At 38.0% G+C, this 12,724-nt stretch overlaps 1 long non-coding RNA gene across 1 annotated transcript in view; it reads right to left on the reverse strand.

The window, feature by feature from the left end:
- Positions 1-7,305: 7,305 nt before the first annotated feature.
- LOC103895346 overlaps positions 7,306-12,724 on the reverse strand; it is an 8,250-nt gene continuing 2,831 nt past the window's right edge. The window contains exons 2-6 of the long non-coding RNA XR_657363.2: positions 10,702-10,809; positions 9,642-9,744; positions 8,852-9,097; positions 8,257-8,359; positions 7,306-7,677 (exon numbers count right to left, since the gene is read on the reverse strand). This is a non-coding gene — a long non-coding RNA (uncharacterized LOC103895346). The remainder of the gene's footprint in view (positions 7,678-8,256; positions 8,360-8,851; positions 9,098-9,641; positions 9,745-10,701; positions 10,810-12,724) is intronic.

Raw genomic sequence — 12,724 nt, forward strand, 5'->3', positions numbered from 1 at the left:
TATAGAGCTATATATATATGTATATATGTAAAATCACTTTCAGGAACAATTGTAAACTTTCTTATTACAAAACGAGTAAGCTTAGCTTGTGTCCAAAGCTGACTACATTAGAATAAAATGATTTAAGGTCCGTAGGCTTTAAATACAGTATGTACTGTATGTGCATAATGCTTTGTGAATACTTAGATTTAATTTTATTAAAATATTATTCTGCTTCAAAAGTTGTATTTATTTTAGAAGGCACTTACTTTTTTATTACTGTTTTTAAATATTTAAAAATATTCATATGATTTTCTAATCTTAAAGCTTTAATGTGAAATTCCTCTAGGAAGAGAACTGGTTTCAGAAAAGCATGTAACCCAGTTAGTGGGGGAGCAGTTAAATTTCAACTAAAACCAAATTAAACCCTCTGTTCTAAACTGGTGCTACAGAGTAATGCAATAGTGGTCAACCCTCAAATTAATAGATACATATATTATATGTTGGGGTCAGAATGATACATAACATTTTTAGTCATACACAGCCAGTAGATAAACCCAAGGTGGCTGAACCTTCTCTCATTTAAAATTAGTGTGTTGAGCTACTGAGCAAGGCTCTGCTTTACCTTTGCGTATAAAGATACAAAAATGAATTAACTGAATACCTTTGTAAGTGAAAAGAGAAACCAACCCTTCCCATACACGGTCAAATTTTCTTCTGCCTCACGCTACTGTTGATTGTTGAAAGGTCCAAATGCTACAACGTGCTGACTGCTCTTCCTTCTACCACGACGAGGGGAGGTCTGTGCTGCTTAGTGCCTTGCAGGATCAGATCCTAGGTGACAGCATCATTGGGCCAGTCAGAATCTCTGCCTGCATGTACTCCACTGAAACAGGAGTGCTGAATAACAAAGTGAAATAGCTTCTGCTTTTTTTTTTTTTAATAGCAAGCGTTAACAACTTCTGCTCTATCTCAATCTAGTAACTAATATTAATGTCTGTTGCAAAGAACAAGCTAGCACATTTTCTAAAAAAGTATTTGTGGTTATGCTGCATTTAAAAGAGTCTGGTATAAATTAAAAATAAAATTAATGAAAAAAGTATAATGCATGAGCATTGCTTTACAAAATGCCTTTTGTCCAATTTTATCACTTGATATTTCACATTAATGCAAAGAGACTGAGCAAAACAAGTGGACTGGGGAAGGAGTGTTGAGGAAGAGGAAAAGCGACAACTATTTCAATTAGTCCAAGTGAAGGAAAAGCTCCATCCCTTGCTCCTTTTCTTGGCTCAAAGAGGCTTTGTTCCTTCCCTTCTCTTTGCCTGTATTTATTGAGAAGAAAAATCTCAAATGGGGGCAGCTAAGGGAGACTTTGCGAAGTTATGGAGATTCTAAGCTCCCTAGACATCTGCCAATGAATGAAGAACAAAATGCGAAAGACGACAACTTGGTTGGCAATACTCCAGCTGCCCCTTCCTTGCCAAGAAAGATCTGCCTTCTCAGATACCTTCTTTTCTTGTTGAGGTACCGTGAAGCAGATGAAGATGCACTGCTTCAAGCTTTTTTCTTCTAGAGACAGGTACAAACCATTGTTTTTGGAAATGTGTTAATTTTCTAAACAGCAAAAATTGTCTCTCTTATTGTTTGGGGGTTTTCTTCCTGGGCAGGGTTCCCTTTAAGCCCAGTCTGTTTCTGACTTGATAGAAATGGGTCTGTGTTATCCAAATCAAGCTGGGAATAACGTAAGGGTTGCGTACCCACGCATCACAATACACAGCTGTAACATATCCACAGAGGCTTTCAGGACTTTAGGAGATAAGTCTTGGTCTTGCTTGAGCTTAGGAACACTCATCTTGGCTATTTACATTTAAAACCTGTGGCTACAAATATGTATAAATTATAACTTGTAGATACAGAGAAGTATCCTGGAAATTCAAGAATAGCTAGTGTAGCCAAAGTATCAAAGCAACTGGGACAATCACTCCAAATGTGAGAGGTGAGATGGTACAGAGCAGAACTCTCCTTGAAGTCCATTAGCTTCCACCAGCTGTGGGTCTAGTTCAATGTTTAAAGCAAACGATAGATTGTGTTGCTTTTCAGTATTTAAGCTGTGCCGCAACCCGCACCATTTGCATGTGCGTGTCCATCTACATGCACAGATTTACAGTAATACACATAAATCACGTGTCTTGACCTACCTAACTGCTATTTCCAGGAAGCATGTGACCAACTGCATGCTTTTCTCTCCTTTCACGTTCCCACCCTTTGTTCACTCAGCGAACACGTGTTTTCTGGTCTCCCACCTCACAGCTGCTGCCCATGGATGAACCTGCCTTCCCTTTTCCTGCTGCAGATTGTGTCCTAGCAATCTCCTCTCTCTGGTGAGCGCAGGTCACTCATCAGAGCTTCCGCGTGACTCACCAACATTGGAAGTAACATCCAAAAAGCTGAAAAGCACTGCTTCGCATGGCCTCTGCCTGCCTGCTTAGGTGAAGCAACTTGAGTTTTGCCCACAGATGAATTCTGTGTCCTCCCGTTTGAGAGCTGCTGAGCTAGCCTGGACACGAATAGAATAGTGAGAAACTGCAACAGCAGCATAGCGGAAGGCAGGATTCCTCAAATGAAAGTTGTGCGTAACACCACACCTGCAGATTAGAAGCTTTGATGTTTCTACACTCTCCTGTTAAATATTCTTACACTGCGAACAGATGTCTACGCTAGTATTTAAGGTTTGACTCTTCATATATTGGCTTAAATCAGAAATAATTAATTCCAATGAGCCAGCAGTTACGTGTTATCACATTTTTCATCAGATTGGGAATTGGGTCTAGTGGGCACCTCCTCTCCATTCATCTACAGAATGATTTTTTCCCCATATACTGAGCTCAGTCTTAAACAGAGCAACAGCTTGTGGTTTTAACAATACTTCTGCAGACACAGAAATTGGCTTTTGGATGTTTCTAAATGTTTTTGTGGCATCAATATCATAGTGGCATTTTCAATATCACAGTAACAAAAACCGACTTCATTAAAGAAAACCTAAGAATTTTTCTCCACAAAAACATCTGCACAGGTTCCTCAAATGCACCACATAGGTGTGATATATTTCAAGCTAGTTGTACTGAGAAATAACGCATTGCAGTTTGTAATTCCTTGGTACATTGCCAACTTTAAATACTCGTCAATAAATACTTTTTACATTTTGGGAGTAGTACTATAGACATTATTTTCCTCCTTCTTACATTTTTCAGAATCCCAAATTGATGGTATTTTGCCACAGCAAAAGCAAATGGCTTCTAAAAGGCTACAACTCCCCAAGTTCTTAGTTCCTGTAGAGGACTATAATTATATTCAGTCACCTGGAATTGACTAAAATCCAGTAAAATTTTGACAATGAGAAAAATGATGAAAATGCACAGACAGTATTTTTGAAAAAGCATTATTCATTATGCTGACATTGTACACGATTTTAGCATCTTCTGACTGTCATATGTGAAGTTCTACCGCGTTTTGTTAATTAAGAGATTAGGTACAATGAATTTCTAGGTAGCAAAGACTTAACTGATCAGAACTCAAAAAACTGAAAGCTGCTGCTTCCAACGAATCTCAGTTTCTAGCTAATGGCAAAGCTATTGTAAGACAGTCTTCCTTGGAAAAAACGTTAGATTAACTTCATCTGTGGACGCTCCAAGCATGACTCGCACTTTCTAGTTATTTAAGGTTAAAAAAAAAGCCCACATAGTTAAACTGGCATCAAATGTTGATGCATGAAGCAGAAAAATCTGTTCTGCTCAATGCACCAGGTTTTTTTAGTTTTTTCATTCAGACAGGCTTTTAGAACAGGGTAATTCTATTCTTTTAGCATTCTTTCAACCTACATGAAACCAAGCCATTAAAAAAGTTTTAGTAAAACGTAGGATATCCACAAGAGCTTAAGGATAAGCCTCATAGCCAGAAATAAACAGTAGATATCAAAATTTAGTATCTTTTAACATCCTAATCCTTCACAGAAGGTTAGTGAAGACATGAGACAAGCCTAAGCGAAGATAGCTGCAATTCAAATGTCAGCATTTACTCCCCGTTTTGAAACCTGTAGTTGCCAGGTATTTCCAAGAATGAGAAAGTGGTGGCCCAGCAGATGAGACACAGGAACTCACACAGCGGGTTTTACATTCAAGGAGGCAGTTGTAGGCGACCAACCACCCCTCTTGAGTTCTGATTCTCAGAGTTTAATCTCCTCTTTCACCGAGACTAACATTTCTGAGGCTCAGCACCTGTAGCACCGAGCTCTTCTGGGAAGGAAGCAACGCTTGTCACTGAGCCCTGTTACCATGCAGGCTATACATTCACTGCACTGCGCCTGTTGCAGAATAAGGAACTTTGCTTGTAGGAAATTGCTGCCAAATTAATCTTGTGCTATCCTCGGTCAAGTCCAGAGTAATTATGTTCAAGTGAGAGAGAGCTGCCCTCCACTTCTTGACAAACAGAGCCTCCAGATTCGGTACGAGTTAACAGTGGTGTACTAAGGGCATTACAGTGACCGACAAAGCAGGAAACACGGACCTGGTGCCTGCATTCACTAACAGGAGCAACTACAAAGTGAATTAAAATGGGTCTGATAAGCGAGGTCTGTGTGCTGAGGCTACCGGTTTGTGGGTTTGGGGTTTTTTGTTTGGGTTTTTTTGATTGTTTTTTTTAATTATTATTTTATTTTGGTTTGTTTTTAAACTGTGATTTGTGACACTACTCAAACCCACACCGTTACTTGCAGCTGCTCCACAAGGTTGCAATCATGCATTTAATTAAGTTTCCAGAGTGGGTGGGGGTTTTTTTCCCCCCTTCCTTTTTTGCACACAAACGAAAATGCAAGCTCAACACTCCCTGTTAGTTTACTCTTACCTCATTATCACTAATGCAAACCCCACTGAAATACAGGGGGATGCACTTGTTCAATCTGTAGTATCTAGCAGCCACACACAATAAGCAAGGGACCTAATCTCACTTTCAAATTTAACGTCAAATTTTTAATGAAAATACTGGTAAATTGTAAAATTGATTCAGACTGGAGACAGACTTGGTATGCAGCCATTGGCATATTTTCAACAGCTGTCCAGACACAGAATTGATTTTTAAGTAGCTTTTTCCTTACCTGGAATAAAAAGAGCATGGAGAAGGGCCTTTAACATGATTACTCTGAACTTAAAATTTCCTTCAGTTTTATTAGGAATGATATGTACTTATGTCATACAGCAGTCCCGGTGTCACTTATATACTACATCTACTCTATACATTTTTTTCCCCCCCTAAACTTGAAAAAGAGTGTATTAGAAGTTAAACAGCAAATAGCTTAATGAGAGAAAAAATAAACAAGATCCACAGAATAGATCACCCATGAAAATCAAGACCCAGTTTTATCAATGACACTGAAGGAGCATGTCCCAGAGCTTGTAATTGCACGAAGGCATCACTATGGCAAGCTTGCTTTTTCTCACTGTACCTCTATGTATGAGTAGTAGATAGAACTGCATTATTAATGAAGAAACATTTTTCTTCATCTAGCTACTTGGGGGTTTTTTAATGCCCACTGGGGAAGTTCTTTGATTATTAATGAATGCAGAATATGGCTACTCTCTTTGGAATGGAAATTAGATGGACCAAATTAAAGCCTCCCACAGGAGGCATTTGCCCCTTTTATGCATTATTTACATTTTCTATACTGAAACTTTATGATATTGTAAAGTTGGAAATACAAAGAAAGCTTTGAAAACTTAGTCTGGATAAATACTTCACTACTATGAGCTGTAGCAAATCCTGTTCGTATAACAGGTTTTTGTATAATGCAGTTAATGTAAGTTATTATTTTGCTTTCAGAAAAAATCTCCTGGAAAATTGTTTACTGTACAAATAAAAGCACTTGTACACTGTGCATATATCCAATATTTTATATGACCAAGAAAACTTATTTGCAAGAAATCTAAAAATACACAAATAAATGTAATGCACTATTTCAGTCATAAGCAACAGGATGTGAACATTTCATTTGTGACTGACTTGAATTTAGTTACTATAATGCAAACACCACTAACAGGGATCCAAAAAGGTTGAATATATCTGTACCAAAAACACTGAGAAAAAAAAAATTAATTATATTTAGTATACACATAACACCATGGGAATAAGCGTAAAAGCACAGGATTACACAGGACACCACTCACTGGCTTGAAGCACACAGAACAGAGACACAAAATCAGACCTTTTCAGAAAATCCTATGCAAACGGCAATCTCCATGTATCATACTGACCTCCATCCCTCAGGTGGAACTGCAAGTTGTATCCATGTCTACTCCCTCTAAGTTCACCGACTGAGGAATTCAAAAATCTAACATAACATCTAGTTACAAAATCTGGGTAATAAAGCTGACAATTGCTATCCATTGAGGCCCAAATTTTCACAAGATATTTTGACGAAAAGTGCTGTCTAAATATCTGTCTTCAAGCCAGACACTTCCATTGCTTGAATCATTTTCTTTTAGAGAATTTAGAGTGAATCATGGAATGGGTTTAGCATGCAAGACCCCCAAAAAAAAAATCAGCAAGTGATTTTACTGATCCAGATGAATAGCCATTGAAAGCTTTTGAGACAAGCTGAGCTCTTAAAGAAAAAACAACAAAAAAAAACCCCAAACAAACCCAAACAAACCAGAACACCACACCCACAGATCTCCTTGGGGAAAAGCCTTAGGTGGGATTATAAAAATACAATCAGTTGAAGGCCATTCCAGCTGTATTCAAATAGTATTATCTGAGCTTGCCTCACAAAAAAACCACTGTATTGCAACAAGCTGGAGCAGTAAGAAAGTTTTACCTAGAACATTTTGGGTTTTTAATGGAGTCCACTGATCTGGTTTCTCCAAACCAGCAGCATTTTTCAGAGTATGCCATCCGAGAGTGTATGCCGCTACTAATGAAAAAAAAACGCGTATGGCATTTAGGGTATCTGATGTTTTATTTGTGTAACAAACCCAAAAACCAGAACACCACACCCACAGATCTCCTTGGGGAAAAGCCTTAGGTGGGATTATAAAAATACAATCAGTTGAAGGCCATTCCAGCTGTATTCAAATAGTATTATCTGAGCTTGCCTCACAAAAAAACCACTGTATTGCAACAAGCTGGAGCAGTAAGAAAGTTTTACCTAGAACATTTTGGGTTTTTAATGGAGTCCACTGATCTGGTTTCTCCAAACCAGCAGCATTTTTCAGAGTATGCCATCCGAGAGTGTATGCCGCTACTAATGAAAAAAAAACGCGTATGGCATTTAGGGTATCTGATGTTTTATTTGTGTAAGCAAGCTACCCATTTATAAGACACAGCCTATTACATATGACCATAAGCTTTTCCTTCTCATTAAGCTCTTGAGCTTAACACAGAAATTTACTTGCCTGGAATTATACACGTACAGATAAAAAAAGCCATGCTTCTAAATATAGTAAAATGCAAAAGATATTTATTGCTGCGAATCGTGCACTTGAAAATCGAAGTATTCACTCAAAGCACGTTGTCTCATTAAGCAGGAAGGTTAAACACCTCTACAATAGCTTCCATTCACAGCAATTCTTCCAAACATGAACTTTGACAGGTTGATCCTCTTTTCCTCCAGCAGTTCAGCACTCAGAATGCCATGGTGCACTGCAAGGACTAGAAGAGGAAGTAATAAGCAAGTCAGTGTCTGGAGATTTTGGAAGTGTGACAGGTACAATTACACTATCAGTGAGATGCAAAAGGAATGGCCTACTTCGATCCTGACAAATGGAGGGACCCACAAATTCAAATATTAGAAATAACTTATCTACTAGATGAAAAGCATTCACAAAATTGTACAAAGAGATAGTCGAGGCTGTTTCTGCTTTTGGGTTTTTAGCAACAAAACCGATTCCTCAATCTCATTTCATAGTATTAGTTAGAGCACGCCCAAAAATTATTTAGTCAGCTGAACAGTTCACATCTTGCTACCTACATTCTACTGGTAACTTCCACAGTCTACTGTGGTGATCCAGCAATAACGTCCCACAGCAATAAAGTAGTTACTCCACTAGCAAGCAGGACTATTCACAGCAATAATCTGCAGCAGAAGAGCAGTGAATATCAATTAAAGAATTATGCTTACAATATTAAGATGCAAATTGAATTATATGTTAATACCAAGATAAATGTTTTTTACAGATCTTTTGATGATTTCATTACAGTTGCACACAACATCAGGAATGATGACCATACCTTTATCTTAATTTTCCTTTTGAGAAACTGTGAAAGTTTAATGGAAGCTCCGATTCCTAATGCTCATACTGCTGGTGGTCAGCTTAACATGAATAAAGCCACTCTGTAAAATTGCAAAGTGCAAGACATGCAAATCAAATAAAGCAGTTATACAAGTAATAGGCCTCCATAATCAGTATCTATACCCCATTATAAATGCTCAAACAAAACTAGTATTAAAAGTTATCCATTTAAGAGAATTTAAAATTCAAGTTTCTCATAATCACCAGAGGTTCAAAGTGATAGCAAGATTCCACTGAAGTCCTAGTATGTACAAAGATATATACTACATGGATATCATAATTCTGCAAGTTTCTAATCTGAAGGCTGAAGGGGTAATTAAAAAACAAAAGAATCAGAAGTTTGTAATTGGTATTATTTTTAATAATTAGTTTCAGCCATGGCAGTGACCATGAATTCATTTTTTTGAATCCAATTTAAAAAAGAAACAAAAAACATTCAAGTAGCCTGATACTAAAAACACCCCCTCTTTTTTTTTTTTTTTTTTTTAATCTTCAGTCTGTCTACTACAGAATCAACTGATACATTAACTTACGGTCTTGGAGTAGCCTCCTTAACATCATCATTTAATTCTGAAGGGTGACAGAATTAGATTAGGCATAAAAGCCCAGTCTTCTCAACTTTGCATCTCAGAAAGCAAGGCAGTGGTGGTAACCCCTCTTTAACGTCGAGCTGCACCTGCCTGGCTGCCACAGCAAAACTCAGTATCTTACAATAATAGGTTCCTGACTCCAGACTGCATTAGGTATCTCTGCAGTGTTTCGGCATCTACTTCTCCATCCTGTAAAACAAACGCACACATTTGTCACAGTTGACAATTCACATTTAACTTGCAAAAAATATCAGTGATTTTTAATGCATTAGATTACCTGTAGCGATACCTAAAATGTTCTTGCATTGTTAAATAGTCACCAGAAGAGAAACGCACCTGATCTAAACTGGAAGCAGTAAGCAGAACTCACTGCTTAAAGCATATCAATGGCAGTGAGCACGTAAACAGGTAATTAAACATCCACTAAACATATTCAAAAACACTATCAAAGTTAGAGCATTTTCTAATGCAAGATTTACATGTGAAGATAATCAGCAAGTTGATTAAAATGATGACACCTTTGTTTTCAATACTTAGTATCCAAATTATTAGCATTTCCACTCTGAAATAATTAATAGATGCTTTTCCTTTTACCCCTCAAATCTCCTCTTGTTACTCACCTACTGCAGGGATGTTAAGCAGAAACAGAAGCACTGAGGTTCAGAGCCTACGCGATTTAAAATATAAAGAGAAAAAAAGAAGCCCCTCTAATCTAAAAAAGGTGGTCACTCACCTGTAACTAGAGATCTTCCAATACGTTGCTTCTGCAGATCTATGTTCTTGAGAAGGTGCGTGTCGACACCACAGAAGCCAGAACCATCTCATAACCTGTGGGGCTGCGCACATGACCTCTGTGAATCCTTGCCACCTTCCATTGCTCTTTTTCCCCGTACTGAACTACTGAATTCCCTGACTATTACTCCTTTTAACACGTGACATTGCAGTGGTCATATTACCATCTGTAAGTCAAATGAATGTTAACGCAGACTCTTGGAATACAACAACTCCTATCACTATCTATTAACAACATTATAAAAATACCTACAGTATTTAATACTTCCTTTTTAAAAAACACCACATAACTTTTCAAAGCCAGCACATCCCATACATATCTACAAAAAATAGGTTTAGTCTCACAACATGTATGAGCCTGCCCTCTTTACTTTAAGAACATAAATGTCAGATTTGGGACCTCATGCCAGAAGAAACACCTTGCAAAACACGCATCAACCATTCTGGAAACTCCAGTTCCTTGGGACGCTAACCTGGGAAGTTATATGTCTGCATTATACTTTTCTAGTGAAGCTCCATATGCAGTACAGAACAAAGTCAATCGAAATCCTAGTCTCAAAAGTTTCACAACTGGCTTTTAAGGTTCTGTTATCTGCATACAGAATTATAGCACTAACACGTATAATAAGGTACAGCGAACCTAAAGAAGAAACACTATTTCGAGATAGCAGTGAGAATCTGAACATGAACTGCCAACATATTTTGATTAATTTTATCTTATTAAACAGCAACATGTCTATCAAGTCTGTAGTACTGTAAACTCTACTGTCACCTATAATTACAATTATTGTTGAAAACTGTACGTTTTACCTGAAGAGGAATGATTATCACTGGGAACATCATGCTAAGGTATTTCTACTGAAGAAAAAAAGCATGAAACAAAACTTTACTAGGGTTGTTTTCACAGCTGATTATAGAGTTATATTGTTTATACTATCTTATCTGTCCAGCAATTGCACTGAAGTAAGTCAACATGGGGTCAGCAGCAGCAGAGTAAGTACCAGCATACGCAGAACATCCAGACCATTCACCGTGAGGCATATTTGGTACCGCTCCTGGCACTAGCTGTCCCATTGTCATTGGCATTCCAGGCATCTGTAACTGCGATACTTTAGGAGAAAGAAAAAAAAAAAAAAAGTTCAGTATCTTCACCTTGATAGCCTGAAATGCTTCAATTTTACAACAAAAATGTACCTTATGCATGATTAAGAAATACCTGTTGCACTGTTTATTTCAAAAAATAAATCAGTTTCAGACTCAGTCCTACAACTGGATTTATTGTTAAATGACCTCCATTTAAAGGAGTTTTGAGAACACTTGGTGACAAAACAGAATAGTACAACTCCAGATACACTTCCACACACCTTTGACTGCATTACCAAGGAAGCTTTCTAAGTTAAAAAAAAAAAAGAAGTTACATTATACTGCTAGGTTTTGTTTTACTTTGGAGGTTTGGGGGTGGAGGTGGTTTTGTTTTTAAACAGATACCTTGTGGGCATCAGCGATATTGTTGCAGGACACTGTAGTCATTATTTTAGCTACTCTAATAAAATTTTAAAAATGCAGTTCTGAACATTAAGTTCTAATCATCTAATTTTCCCTGCATTTGCTGTTGGATCAGTCTTTCTTTTTCAGTGTTAAACTGTTTATTCAGTCACTCATCTATGCCAGGATTTCAAAGTACTTTCTTTTTATGCGGGTAGCACAACAGGTGGCAGGGGTTCCCTTCTTCAGGCTGGGCCACGTACAATTTGAAGTGGCTTTGAGTACCGGAGAACTACAATTTTATGAGTAGCTTATAGATTTTATTGTGCTGATATGTTGCCCTTACTTATAACAGCAAAGTAAAGCTTAATTTACCTATATTTAAACATGGGATGTTTTATCCAAGCATTTAAGTGACTAAGAAAAATAAAATACAATCACAGAGTTGAAGTTTTCCAGATACAATAACGCAAGGCTTGTCATGCTACACAATCACCCAAGAGGAAAGTCGGAGTTACAGCAACCAACAAGAAAGTGACAGAACACAAAACCCATGGCCTTGTGAAAATAAATACTGCACTGAACTAGTTAGATCAGCTAGTCTTCAGGAAAACAGAAAGAGAAAGAGGCATCTTTTTTCTCCCAAGTTGCTAGTGTTACTCCTTAGCACAGCTGCAAACAGCTCCTGCAGATCACGTATAAAAAAGTATCTTTGTCATATTGCAGAAGCAGTCTCAGATCTATAGTCCTGAAAGAAGCAAAGCCCAACAAGCCATCACTGCCACTATTATCATCTGTGCCAGTTTTGTAACAAGAATAATTTTCAGCTGTAGCACTGAAAGGCAATTTCAAAGGCACATAAGAGATTTTAGAATCCCCAAATACACAGTATCAATATTTAAAGATTTAATTTTAACTGACAATGACAAAGGAGCACACAAAGGTCCAGTTTGCTTAAGCAATATGGAAGCTGCTGAACACCAGTGTCATGAGAACTAAGCAACAAGCCTCTGTAGTGACTGTATTTACACTGAGTAGCTAAACAATTTAGAAAAATATTTTTATCTCTTATGCAGCAACCAAAAGTATTTGAGCAGCTTTCCTTTTGCTCAAGGACATGTAATGCAAACAGCATCCAATTCTTACACTTTTATCTTTGTGCTGTAGTTGTAAGTGCTCTCCCATTTTCTAACAACTACTAGTAGTGTTTCCAGCTGTACTGTTAGTCCATCCTAGAATGCTATTTTTACAAAAGGTAGCGTAGTGCCCATGACCATTGCAGCCCCCCCACTGGGCACAAGAAACACCAAATATGATGCAACTTTTTTTTGCAAAAGGGCAATAACCACCTCAAAAGATCTGGGCGGTACGTAAGCAGTGACCCCAGTCCTCCAGGGGTCCCTAACTCCCTCTGCGTAAGGATTTGCAACTGAGGTTTATTCAGCACACGGCACCTGCTCCACCCACCGGCCCAGGGCCCACACACGGCCCAGGTCGTTCGGCTGCGGTTGGTGTGCAGCCGCCCGGCGCCCCCCCGCC

This window comes from Aptenodytes forsteri, unplaced genomic scaffold, assembly GCF_000699145.1.
Source record: "Aptenodytes forsteri isolate BGI_AS27 unplaced genomic scaffold, ASM69914v1 Scaffold255, whole genome shotgun sequence".
In the NCBI taxonomy this organism is placed as follows: Eukaryota; Metazoa; Chordata; class Aves; order Sphenisciformes; family Spheniscidae; genus Aptenodytes; species Aptenodytes forsteri.